Below are 15163 nucleotides of genomic sequence, written 5' to 3'. Positions count from 1 at the left end.
CCATCATTATTACTAGCTGCATTTATCAGAACCCACACCGGACTGTGGGAGTGGCCAGTGTGGTATTGTTAGAGAGTGGGTTCATACAGGGTTCTGGAATAATCACACTACGGAAGAGATTAAATTCAGCACAAGGACTGAGAAACTGTTCGCTTGATTACTGCATGTTTCTGCAATCACCATTGTCTTCCGTACTTTTATATATAGAAAAATGTAAGTGTTGTTATGCCACCTTATGTTTACTCGAATCCCACACAGCAAACAAAATCCTGACTTGCATAAATTAAAAAATTGGTCCCTGGTTGTACCAGGAACACCTAAAGATCAGAAATGCCACATCTGACAGTGGCTCGAATATTGTTGATACCTTGTAGTTGGGGTAAAGATCCATGTTTTGCTCATGTGAATAACCTAATACTACAGAAACACTTAAGCACTTATCAAATTGAAAGTATATTAGCAATGCCAAGAAAGATGAGCGCCAATTTTATCAGGTCTTATTGTACAATAAAAGCTCTTTCATTATTACAAATAAGTAATAATTTGCTACAACATCAGTTTATATATAAGCTTAAAACAAGATAGCATTCTACCTTGACTATGCTTCAGAGATGGTATAAAAAAATAAAGCCATCAATGATTATGTTATGGTACATCCATACTGTGTGGGAAATCATCATCATCATCATCATCAATATTTATTAATATAGCGCCAGCAAACTCTGTAGCGCTTTACAAATAGGAACAAACATTAATAAGACAATACTGTCTTTTTACATCCAAAGAACACATTTGTAAAATGTTGTACCCCTAAGACAAGGCAACCAAATTTGTTATCAGGTAATAGTGAGACATTAGCAAAATTTTACCAAGTAGTCGTTAAACTACAAATGGCATTATGATGAAGTAGATCACAGCAGTGAGCTGCTGCCTTCTGCAACTCAACGATCACATCTACATACGTCTTCAAGCACTATGTGTGCTTACCAGGGGAGCACGCTGGGGGGGTTTCTGGCAGCCGCGGCACTGTCAAAGAAGCGTCCGCGGCGGTGCAACAATTGTACTACAATACAGCACTGCCGCGGACGCTCCATTGACAACGCCACGGCTGCTGCACAATTCAGCATCGCCGAAATAGAGCTGCTGCGCATGTGCGGACTCATGCGCAGCAGCTCCATTTCGTTATTAGTTTAAGCCTTTCTAAGGAAATTATGAGAACCTCCATTGCAGATAAATAATATTTGATACTGTAATTATGTTCAGAAATTTCTGCTTCATATTTTTTTGGGAAACCCCCCCCCCTTAAAAATCCTGCGTTTGCCTCTGCTTACGGTAGAGAGGAAACCAATGTTGGTACAGGCCAAAATGTATTATTGATGGAAATCAAGAGCTGATCATTGATAAAAATGAACTACAGATAGAGGATAATGCTTAGGTTGTAAAGAGAATTAGCAATGGCATATGCTATGTTCTAACAGATGCACCTTGTCGTTGTAGATGGGCATTCACAATTCAATCCTGTGCACTAAGAACCTCATGCTTATGTCAGATATTATATTGTGTATGGATAATACAGAGTGTAATACACAAATATCTGTTATTAGCATGTTTTTGGTGTCTAAACTGTGTACCTCCATTCTTGCCCTATATAAATGGTAAAGTTAGTCACAACAGGGATGTGCGGAGCGGTCCAGAATGTACACATATATATATATATATATATATATATATATATATATATATATATATATATATGCTTTCTGCTTATGTATCTTAAGAATTCCATTGATACTTTTAACTACATTACACTTCTGTGTTTTGTTAATTGTGCTCCTTAATTAAATGGTGGCAAAACTAAGAAGTCCTTCAGCTATATGACAGAGACGTCTGTTTAGTTCAGTAAGTGAAAATGTGATTGCCTGACTGCAATGGAATGACTTTATTAGATGTATCGCTGCCCAGCTGGGCCTCAATGACAACATGGTTAGCTATTTCAATCACTGTATGTTACAGAGAAGTAATACGTTCTACCTTGCTGCCATGCAGTCCCCAAACAGAGAGCATGCTGGTAACACTAAATTTGATCAGTATGCTTCATATTTCAATTAGTCGTGGTCTGAATCACTGAAACTGTGTGATGTTTATGGATTTGTGATATCAGATACAGTGCCACAGGCTCCCACAGTTAGGAAACATTGAGTTTTTCTTTTATTAGTCGCCAATTAATGAGCAGAACCCTGCATTGTTTTTCAAATGTACAGCCTTCATTCCAGCTGCATCCATGGCCCCCAATATATTGTATACAGTCAGATCCATATCACTGTCGAAAGTCAGACAGCTGCAAACTGTACACTGTCTGCAAAACAGAAAAAAAAATCTCTGAACAGAAGCTTTTTTTAACCTCTATGAAGTTATATTCAAAGCACAGCCGCACCAGTTACTTTTACGACAATGGGTCTGGTATGAAATTCACACCACCGTCTCCTCAAGTGAGATATGATTGGTTTTCAAAAAGCTGAAACTCTATCACTCTGGCACAGTAGAGAGGGCAAGTCAAACCATTTCTGTCCAAGGTTACGGACATATAAACAGATAAAAACAAGAATATCTTCTAAATACCACATTGCCTTAACATTTAAATGCATCAGCGGGAATGCATATGTGTATTCTTAAAATTTACCCATAGATATACTTTATTTGTATACCTCTTATTTTTGTAAGAATGCAAATCATTTTTCAATGTGTCTTTACTGAAAGTATTTTCAGCTATGTGAACCAAGTGCCACACACGATATTGTTGTAAGTTGTAAACAGTTTATATACTAATATTTCATACTTTCCCAAAATGCTCTATTCTAAACTTCAAACAGATATGTATAACGTTAAATAGTGTATACACTCTATGACTGTAACAATAAAGATAAAATATGCTTATTAGTATGTTGTACTTTCAGATATATAATGAGTTAGGGACTGGTTCAGTTTAAGAAACATTAAATTAAAATAGTCAATATTTATAAAGAAAATGCAGGTGTTGTAAAATCCCCCTAATGCCACTGATCCATTGCAGGAGAAAGACGAGCACTATCACAGTTCTGACCTTGTCAATTGTAATAAGAAAATGCATAGAAGTTTGGTATCTGTGGAAAAAAAAGTACTTTATTTAGATATGTGTTTGTATAGAAAACTACAGTAAGTATAAACCTCACTTGCAAATGGAATATATTTTCATTTAGCAGTTCAGTACCGTTTGCGTGTATAAATAAATAAAATAATATAACAAGATAATAAACTGAGCGTAAATAAATGAGGTACACATTATTACTTTAATTAGATTTACGGTGAATTCCACTGTGCAATATTGATGCCGTGACAAATCATCTCTTGAAAATGACTGAATGAAAAAGAGCACCCAAATTATTAATTTAAAGACATAGCAATATGGCAGGAAATAACTAATATGTCCATCTAGACTGCTATTTTTGCGTGTGTTTGTTTTTTCAAAGTTGTTTTTTTGTTATTAATAGGTTCTGTGTCTTAACAATAGCAATGTCTGTCCCATGCACTCTTGGGTTATTTTATTATATGAGTTCCCATCACAACTGCTGGGAGACAATTCCTTGAATCTATTACATTTCTACAAAAAAAAAGTCTTCTTTATGTTGCCTATTGTATGTTGTGGTGTGCATTTATTTTCTCTACCTTGTATGTCCCCTCTTTATATGTTATTTGTATTCCCCACTGTCCAGTACTGCAGAGCATGGTGGCGTCATACAAATCAATGATAATAATAATAATAATAATAATAATAATAATAATAATACCTTTCAGTCCTTCTCTCTTCAAGTTCAAAGTGTATCTCTTTGTTATAGAAATCCTCTTAATTTTAAAAAGACTGACTTGTAGTCTATGCTACAGTGATCATTTCTATAATATCACATCTGTCCCTTTCTCTCCCTAAACATGTACATGTTCAGCTCTTGAAGTCTTTCCCAATAAGTTTTGTTAGGCAGTTCATATTCAATGCCATTTTAGTAGCATTTCTCTGTGTACAGTGCTTGAGGGGAGGTCTTACCAGTGACCTTTAAGGTGGCAATATAACCCTCTCTTCCTGCTACTAATACCTTTTTCTATGTAACCATATATTCTACTGACTTTTTTCATTGCTTGACTACACTTCTTGTTTAACTTCATATCATCTAAAACTATAATGCCCTTTCCTCAATTGTGTTTGGATTTACATCACTATTCATCTGTGTTCTGTTTTTGAATTTTTGTGTCCCAAATGCATTATTTTACATTTTAATATATTAAAATTAATATTCCATACTTTAGTCCATTCCTCCACTTTCTTTAATTCATTTTGTATTTGATTTACTATTTCTAGAGTATCAACCCCGTTGCGAATTTTTGTATCATCTGCTTTCAGTCAAGATTACAACATCGTAATAGCAGACATCAGTGATTTTGTAGTAAGTTGCAAATAATGATTAATCTGACATTACAGTTTCAGGTTTGTAGGTTTCGTAGTAGATTTCCTAGATAGAGGTGCCCATGTGTTCCAGCCCTTAGAAAATATCCAGAATGTATACACTGTTGTGTGACTACTAGATTACAGAGGAGTGTGTAAGGTTAACACCAACGCAAGCTACAGATTTAAACTTTGGCACACAAGTGAACAGTAACCACAGTCAATATAATTACTAATTAAGCATGCCCAACCACACCAGTTACCCACAGATTTCTGTACTTGTCAGAATTCCCAATTAAATAGTTGTGAAACAGTGGACTGTACCCCTGTACCCCTTACCCTCCATGAACATGGCATCGATCTTATCAACCATGACCCGATCCACCCAACCAGACTTCTGTCAGTTATGTCCATTTTGCCCAAGGCAAAAACTCTTGGGGTTGTTGATTTGTTGAAATTCTTAATCCTAATGTCCTACTACCCTGTCCTACTTGGAATCCTACTACCTTCTCCTACTTGGAATGACCCACCTTCTATTTGATCTATTTGATCTGAAATTGTGTTTGCAAATCCTGGTGGGGACAATATCACGTGTTTCCAAATAATAAGGAGTAGACAAAGACCAGTTCATTAGTTTCTGACCTAGTATGTATCACATAGACTCTATGGGGGAGATTCAATTGCTGGCGATGTACCAAACGGACCTCGCATTGCCAGCCATTATGGTAAGAATCCACGCTCACTTTTCTACGCACCACTATGGGTGTAAGAAAAAAATTAGTGGAGATTCCTGACGTAACATAGGCGCGACGTGTCTCCGTGGGCGTTCTGGAGACTCATCACACTGAATTGAATCTCCCCCTATGAACAGTAGGTTTTGTACAGCAACGAAGAGAACATGTGATATATGTTTTGTATATTCCTTTAATGTAACCCACTGAATTTTAAACATTTCAGAATGAAATCCTTATATGGGCTGTTTTAAATATTAGACTCTAGAGTATTAACATTACACTTCCCACTGATAAACACAAGAATTTTACCATTGCTATGTAAAGTTACCATTGCCTTAAAAGTTACCAAGCAATGAAAGAAAATGTTTTTAAAGCCGAATTCAAATCAAACTTTAAAAAACATTATTTGTATATTATAATGTAACACAAATAATGTATTTTTTCTTTTAACATGTTCTAAATTTTCTTCTTAAGTTATTTGTCTAGATCCCATCAGCCCCTGCTGCAAAACACTAAATTGGAAATGGGGATGCTGTGGGAGGGTCACTATGTACTGCCTATGTCACCTCTCTCCTGAAGACTAAACCTTCTTACATCCATAACAGCTATGATGGAACTTCTCCTGAGAAGTGACTCAAGGGGAAGGGGGTCATCAGTTACTATGGCTAAAACTGAAGTGGGAAAAATAGCAATTTAATAGCCACATAACTTTGAAAGAAGAAAGCTGAAGAATGGGACATAGACAGTTACACCTTATTTGCCATTTTTGTTTATATTTAGGGTGGGGCTATTCTTCCATCTATTATCCTGCAGGATTCACAGCTTGCAGTGTTGAAACCGCTATCTAGAGATGAACATTTTGTTTTTTTGGCCTTATGTGTTTGTGTTTGTTCCACACAGAATTCAATCCCCACCACAGAACAAAATGAATTGACTTTGTTCTTGTCCCAGCTCTAGCTGAGCACTATAAATTCTAGAGAATGTGGAATTTACAAAAACAGCACAGAATTATCTTTCCACTGAATAACAAGACAAAATATGAACTATAAATAATTTCGATTCATGCAAAATGATATTGCATCATCACTTACAACTACTGCTGTCTCCAGTGTTCTCTAGACATTGTACTATCATCACTAAAATTGCAAACGTAAAAGAAAAAAATCAGACATTAGCTTTATTGTCTTAATTAGCTTTATTATCTAAATTGTTGATTGCTGGTTGTCGTGGGTTATTGTACATTTGCAACTCTATTAAAAAGTATACTTAGTGGTTTAAGCTGTACTTCCTTTTATGAAACCAAGTTGTTTAGGCTTTATTTTTATTTTATTTTTTATTTTCATTACTCAAGTTGAAAATATAGGGCTAATTCAATTATATTGTAGATATACTAGGTGCAAATTTTAAATTAAAATTGAGCAATTACCCAGATACTTGATTTTATTGTTTAACTTGCACAAGATAAATAGCAGCTAATTGTTGATTGGATGCTATGGTTAAGTGCAAATTTCGATCCCTTATAGATAGGACTCTCCCATGACAGTTGCATCTTATGTAATAAAGCAATTCAGTTTGTCACTAACGCCTTTTAAACACAACAAAATGTATACTCAGGGAGAGTAAAAAAAAGTAAATCTACTGAAAATGATGCATTGATTCTAATTAAGAGTAGCAAAGTGTAAATATTTGTAATAATACACATTACAATGCATTACGACGGTCCAAAATCCACATGATCATTTCATTGACTTTCTAATATTCTCATAACAAATGCTCTTGATGCAAAGAGTGACTGTCCACGGCACGATTGCTACAGACTGAATTTCCACGAGGGCATACAACTAGACTGCCATTTATAAGCAAAGTAGAAGTGGGGTGAAATTGAAATTATGAAATCAAGATCTAAATAGCAGGATGAATATTTGCACTTTTAACAATGTAAAATGGTCATAAAACCAAAAGTATAGGCATAAAACCCAATTGCTGCTTTGGCCTTTCAAAGATATAACAGTACTCTAATATAAAAAGCAACCGCTAGTAATGGGCTTTCATTCCATCCACTTAAATACTGCACTAAGTCTGGTAATACCACTGTGAAATCATAAGCCAGTTCTTTAGCGTGGTTGTATCTGTTACAAATTTAATCTTCACTGCTATGTCACAACTCATTTTATCCTAGAAGCTTTAAGACGTGGCGCAAAAGCGTTTCTGTTGCACAAGACAAACCTGAAACTGACTGTTTAAAAATACCTGTCTAAACAATCATCACAACAGTTATGTTCATGATCTGTCAATGACTGCAGCTTTCCTGTATCCTTACAATATCTTGCAGCTAACACACTGCTCTGGGAAACGCTGTTCACTTTCTTTGCATGTTATTATAGACACAGACAATGATACTTGCAATAAGACACAGAAACATTTTAAGATAAGAGGTAGGAATTGTTTTGGTCAATACAGAGTGATCTACACAATGGAAATAAGAACCAGCAAGGGTCAAATCAGGTGTTAACGTAACAACAAATGAACAACTTTCTGAAGAGGTCGGCAATGGTTCATGAAAAGCAACTGAGAGTACGGGAAAGAGTAACTGGGCTGTAAACAAGTCGAATACATTAGGCAGCTACTGTGTAAAAATAACTGTCAAGTCAAACTAATTTCAGTTTCAGTTTCACACTGGAGTCTTAGGGAAGGGTATAGACATTTTACTTTCATTTGATTAAGTATCGTAGCTCTGATCATGCTTTAGTAAATTAATTTACATTTGGATTAATGTGTGATACATCAATTTTTTTTTGGACTGAATAAGATTAAGTATAAACAGCTATTCATTAAATCCCACAAGCCTTCATGAAAATTCCATATAAATAATACAAAGAAAAAGAAATGTAAATAAGAGCTTCGTTGAAATTTCACTTTTCAGTTTTGTTAATAAATATGATCATATAATATCTAAATATCTGTCTTTAGGAATATTATTCATAAGTCATAATATTTTGTTTCTTATTGTGACACCAGCACAGGATCTATCGCAGATTAGAAAGAAATAATATATATATATATATATATATATATATATATATATATATATCATTAGGAATAAATGACAATTTATAATATTTTTATTGCAAGTAGCATCTGCCCATCAAATTGGTCTGGTCATTCCACACCATACAACAAGAAACAAAAACATTCAGAATAATGTTCCTACTAAGACATATATTATTTTTTTATTCATTTAATGCATGTTATATACAAGTACTGCACGTAGTATATTTGCACTCACCCTTATCACTAGGAAACTGAATATTTAAGAGGAGTTAAAAAAAAATGATCTATACATATACTCTACCATTTAATGCAAGACAGTGTATTGCTATGGTGAATATTAAATATTATGGTACAATATGCTAGTATTTCTATGTTGCTATTTATAACCTCATTGATTTTAAATTGCTTACATGTACTGTATTTTTCACTATTATCAGATGGATATATGAAGGTAGGGTGAAATGATGTACAATCCAATTAGATGTCATCTAAGAATGTCCTCACAGATTCCTTTTGGAGCCATCTCAAGATGTCTTGTTTTCTTTGTTTATGTGTACATTCTAATATGATTATGACAGAAAGATGGCAGAAGAGATAGATAGATAGATAGATAGATAGATAGATAGATAGATAGATAGATAGATAGATAAATAGATAGTTATATAGATAATAGATAGATAGATAGATAGATAGATAGATAGATAGATAGATAGATTGCTACATAGAGATAGATAGATAGGTAGATAGATAGATAGTTATATAGATAATATATAGATAGATAGATAGATTGCTATATAGTGATAGATAGATAGATAGATAGATAGATAGATAGATAGATAGATAGATAGATAGATAGATAGATAGATAGCTAAATAGTGATAGATAGATAGATAGATAGATAGTTATATAGATAATAGATAGATAGATAGATAGATAGATAGATTGCTATATAGTGATATATAAATAGATAGATAGATATATAGATAGATAGATAGATAGATAGATAGATAGATAGATAGATAGATTGCTACATAGAGATAGATAGATAGGTAGATAGATAAATAGTTATATAGATAATAGATAGATAGATAGATAGATTGCTATATAGTGATATATAAATAGATAGATAGATAGATAGATAGATTGATAAATAGTGATAGATAGATAGATAGATAGATAGATAGATAGATAGATAGATAGATAGATAGATAATAGATAATAGATAGATAGATAGATAGATAGATAGATAGATAGATTGATAAATAGTGATAGATAGATAGATAGATAGATAGATAGATAGATAGATAGATAGATAGATAACAATCAAAGTGAATAACAGAGGGATAACATTTTCGCATTTCAGTTCATAGTTTCACAGAAACATTACATTTATTTATTTCATATAATAATATGTAATAATATTTTCTTCATCAAAACAATCTGGGAATTCTGATAGTGGTGTTTCCTAAATCAGAGCAATGCATGGAAGTACCGATTTGAAACGATGCAAAATAAACATTTCTTATCTCAAAGTATAAATCACATAAATACCTAAAATTGCTGTACATTGCGAATTACAGCCTTGACAACATAATAGATAGCTTCAGCAAAATTGCAGAGAGATGCAATTAACTATTTATGTTCATAGGCTGCACCACTAACACCAAAATGCTCTTCAGCTGGAAACACATTCCAATTAAAAGTGAAGAAAAGTCCAAACAAACCATGCAAATAGCCTTATGCAACGATTAGATGGATATTGAATATGCATAGCTTTTATTAAATAAATGAACTCTTGTAGCATCACTTTTATATCCATTGTAATAACTGACCTAAGTGAAATGAAATATGGAAATACAATTAGCTTAGATATATGTTTTGTATAGCATCAGCGCAAAAATATTGTTAGCAAAAACAAAAATCTACAGATAATGTGCTGTTCGGCTACATATGATCACAGCCAATATTTTTAGCACAATGTAAAGAGAGAGAGAAAGGATAAGAGTGGTTTTATGTTAAAGGACCGTTATATTTTTTTTCCACCTAATTTAAATTTATTTCATATCAAAAGTAGTTGTTTGAGAGAGACTTGAACATATAAATTCTCCAGATAGCAATAGATTTAGTGTAGTATGGACCTATTGTTATTGCCATGCAACTTTATGTTAAAGATAAAAAAATTAAATCTTCCACTGCTAAATATCATGTTTTGTATTGCCCAAGACAGAAGCATGCAAATGTTCCTTTCCAATTATAACTGAAATAAATAGGGAACATACTTATTGTAATGTTCATGTTTTAAAAACATACATATATCGTAAAACAACGTCTTATAGCTTCATTATTTATGTACATATTAAGCATTTTCACTACACTCAAAATCTACTGGGGAATTATGGTTTCATTTTTCAAACCATTGTACTTTTTTTTAAATTTAATTGTCTATGCTAGCAAGTGCTTATTTTCAATTCTTTCATGATAGGGGTGCTTTAAAATTTTGCCTCAGGCAATGTATCCAAAGTTTGACTTGTAGAGGAAAAACAAAGTGAAATATTTTTTCCCACGCTGCTGAACGCAATCACTAATTAATTCTGCTACGGGCACGATAGAAGCATGCAATACCCTAACAAACGTAGAATTTCCAAAAATAAAATGTTCACTAAAATATTTTATAGACGGTGCATCACTGCAGTTCATTTACATATTTAAGAATTCTCAAATGGCAAATCTTCTTCTTGAAGACCAACATATTATATCCATGTTATATTGCAGCTGAAATTATATTTTCAGTGTAATTTAGTATAACCGTGCCAATATTTCTCAATTCTAATAGTTGTAATAATCATCTGGCACAAGTTTTAAAATGTAAATAATAGTAAGAAAGGTTCAGAAATTTACCTTTAATTAAATATCATATTATAATCGATCCCCCAATTTTTTATTTTCCTACATTGTTTAATGTACTTTGCTTATTTTACTCTTTTATACATATTGTTTCCTGGGCACACTGAAATATACTTTCAGTGTTATGTATCATTTATGAAGAAAATAGCACAATTTAAAGCTTTACATTTATAATGCTTCTACGGTAGAAGTTTATCTGTACACTTATATGATCATAATATATAATGCAAAAAATAGCAAACATTAAATACAATAAAATGCAAATATTAAATATTTATCTGTGTTCCATTACTGTTGCTTATAGCATTAATCACGTGTAGAGCTGCTATTGTATCTACACAGAAAGGAAGGACATTGTATGCATTCCCTTCCTTTTTAATGTATGCGTCCTCATATTGGATTCAGTCTACCAAACTCAAACATGTAATAAAATACACGTAGTAATAAATGAAAGATGTCCAGCAGAAGGCAGTGTTACAGTAACTTTATATTGCAGCATAATGTATTTACATTGATATAAAGTAGTTTATGGCAAATCAATTATGCCATAAGAATAGAAAATGTTTATTAGCTGTTTTTAGCTTTTATTCCCCTTAAAAATAAATATAGGCTTGTAACGAGAGATGTTGCTAGTGCCGTCAAGACCCCTTTCCACCCACCAAACAATCTGTGCACAGTCTATTTTTCTCCTTGTGAAATGGCAGGCTATTTAAAGTGAACTTGCAGTTCATCACTTACCCTGTTAAACAAAGCACTTGGTAATGAGCTGTGTCTTCAGGAATAGAGAAGTACATAGGTATTATCTCCACATCACCGCTGCAGTCTCCATAACTCATATTAAACAATCCTCTAACCTCACACTCATTAACCTTTTTGTATTATGATGATCATTTGATTTTCTAGTTTCTGGAGTGCTTGTTTTATAGAACCGAAGGGAAAAAAAAAAATAACAATCGTGCCCCCCGCCCACCTTAATTTTAGTCTGTGTCAACATAGGGAGATAATAATTTTTATTTAACATGTGTTGTGTACAAAGTCTGCTGATCACCTATCTCCTATTTTACAAAATCCATGTTAAAGAAGCTAGCGCCGACAAGTAATGTAACAGCATATGTTTGGATTTTTGTATTTCAAAGATCCGACTAGTTTATCTGAATTCCAGATTTAGAGCTTTGTTATGTGTGATAGGTATGATAATATGATCACTATAGGCAGTGAGACAGGGAGACACAAATCCCTTCGAAAATCCCTTCCTCTATTTCGTACAGCTGCTGCTTATGCAGTTTAATATCTCGTAGGATGATTGGAAAAAAACAGGGCAAACTCCCGTTTTAATAATAAAAAAAAAAATTTAACAGGTCTACATATAGTTATGAAAGATGTTATTTGCAATACCAATCTTTAATAAAGGAAAGTTTCTTAAATCAAAGACTTTCCCAAGGGGAAAACCAATATGAGTGACTTATTTTGCATGTACTGTTTAATACTCTTTAAAGGTTATAAAACTTAGAGATAAAAATAATTAAGTTATCACTTTTCTTTTCTTTTTTTCTTTGTGGTTCAGAGGCCACGGATGATCAAACAGCATTATTTTCACACAAAAGAAGAATGTGTTATGAGGAACTGAATGTAAAAAACAAAAACAATATAAAATAGTAACATTACTGATACACCTTATTTCTTTATCTCATTCTAACTCAATTCAATTTAATTTTAACAGTAATAGAGTATTGTAACATTTTCCTCTTGTGATCAGGATTTACATTAGCTATTATGGGGCAATTAAAGACAAAAAAGTGAATTTTTCATCCGTGACATAATGTTGTTAAAAAATAATATTCAAACTTACTATTAGAAATTCAGATTACAGATGATGCAAACTCGGGTGCAGGAGTAATCAGGTACCTGGGCACAACAAGCAGAGTCCTTCTAGGGTCCACCCTCTAACAGTGCCCAGTTTGCTGCTTTTGTGCATTGGGTGCACCCATGTGGGCGGAATTACTCTCATTAATGGGATGATTTCCCCACACATCCTAATCAAACATGTTTCATCTATTTTATCCCCTATTACATTGCAAACTGCAAAATCACATTCCCCAGCCTAAAACCGGTGACTAAACAGTTGCTGATAAGGTCCATACCAAATAATGAAAGGAGGAATGCTCAGTGATTTCCTTTAAACTTCAGTTACTCATATACCTCTATCTTTTTCAAAACTCTCAACGTCTACTTGACCCACTTTTCACATATATGACTCATGCAGGTCATCGGTGAGCTTAGTATGGCCAAAACACAGGAGAGTTTTTGTATGCTATTTGTCTGGGTTATGTGCCTCAAAAATCTTAATAAAACAGGTACTGTTTATTGTTACCCATGCTTTACCACTTGGCTCTCTCGTCAGTTCCACCATGCTGATTCCCAAGCTTACTGCCTAGGTATCATGTTTGACTCTGCTCTTCCACACTCATACTGTTCTGTTGCTTCTTCCTCTGAGACACTGATAAAACACTATTTGATGTATTGCATAAGTAGTCTGTCATTATCGTTAGGTTAAGCTACAAAACTGTTCTACAACCCTTCAATTCATTTTCTCCTTCCATTCATTTCTTTGTTTCTTCGCTCACTTTTATAGAATCAACACCCATGTGATGAGATAATTAATCTTATACAGATATATATATATATATATATATATATATATATATATACACACACATATATTAGAAAGATAATGTGCACTCAACCTATAATAATAATAAAACGTCCAGTGCCTAAGACAAAAAGATATAAAGAGGACAAAGGCAGTCTGCACTTGTGAAATGCAATAAAGTCTATTGGATATTTATTTCACGATGGTAGCAACATTTCGAGACCACTATGCAGTGTCAGACTGCGGCAAGATAGGACCATTGGGAAACACAGTAAGGGCCCACAGCAATGCTCAGCTGAGTGTATGTGGCCATTTGCCGGAGATTCATGGCCAGCTACTAGAGGGGGCAGATGTGTCATATACAAAACTCATACAACATATGGTGTGAGTAGAGCGCATCCCAACTTTATGGAGGGGGTCCAGAGCCAGTATGACTATCATGCAAGGGGCATGGCTATCATTATAGGCCTCTATACAACCTTTACATTAATTTCAAATACACAGACAATGCTGCCTGATGTATGTAACTGCCTGATGTGTGTAACTGACTGATGTGTGTAACTGACTGATGTGTATATCTGACTGATGTGTATAACTGCCTGATGTGTACAACTGACTGATGTGTGTAACTGACTGATTTGTGTAACTGACTGATGTGTGTAACTGCCTGATGTGTATAACTGCCTGATGTGTATAACTGACTGATGTGTATAACTGACTGATTTGTGTAACTGACTGATGTGTATAACTGACTGATGTGTGTAACTGACTGATGTGTATGCCTTAAGCACAGTTGCTGCTTGTCTGGATCCTGGAATGTTGGGTCCCAGTTTGGGAAAATGGATCGGTACATGAAATAGGGAAAGTCTAGCAATGAGTGAGGCCTCACAGCCGACTTTCACTGCGAGCACAGCACTGAGGAGCGCAGAACAGTGACGAAGAAGAGAAGAGGATCGGACTCGGCGAACAGGGCGATTGAAAGGTAAGTTGAGGGGGATTAGAAAAAAAAGTGATATATATATATATATATATATATGTAGGGACCCTGGTGCACTGCTTTGCCCTGGGGCCCGTAATCCTGTTAAGATGGCCCATCACCCCACCTCAAAATAATAGGCACTACCATGATCAGTTCATGATCGTGTACAGTTGTCATGCCCTCTGTACCAGGTCTGTTGAATCTGTATGTGTCCTTTCTATCATCATGTGGTCCAAAAGTTAGGGATCCAAATCAGATGGGTGGAATACATGAGTTATTTGTTCAATCTGGATCAGTATCTTTATCAACCCCTGCCCAATCTATAGCTATGCTATATCAAACAAGACTGTATTCTGTCAAAAGCTCTTATAGGT

The sequence above is a fragment of the Mixophyes fleayi genome, chromosome 1, assembly GCF_038048845.1.
Source record: "Mixophyes fleayi isolate aMixFle1 chromosome 1, aMixFle1.hap1, whole genome shotgun sequence".
Lineage (NCBI taxonomy): Eukaryota > Metazoa > Chordata > Amphibia > Anura > Limnodynastidae > Mixophyes > Mixophyes fleayi.
The sequence above is the reverse complement of the archived record's forward strand: the minus strand, read 5'-3'. Positions refer to the sequence as shown.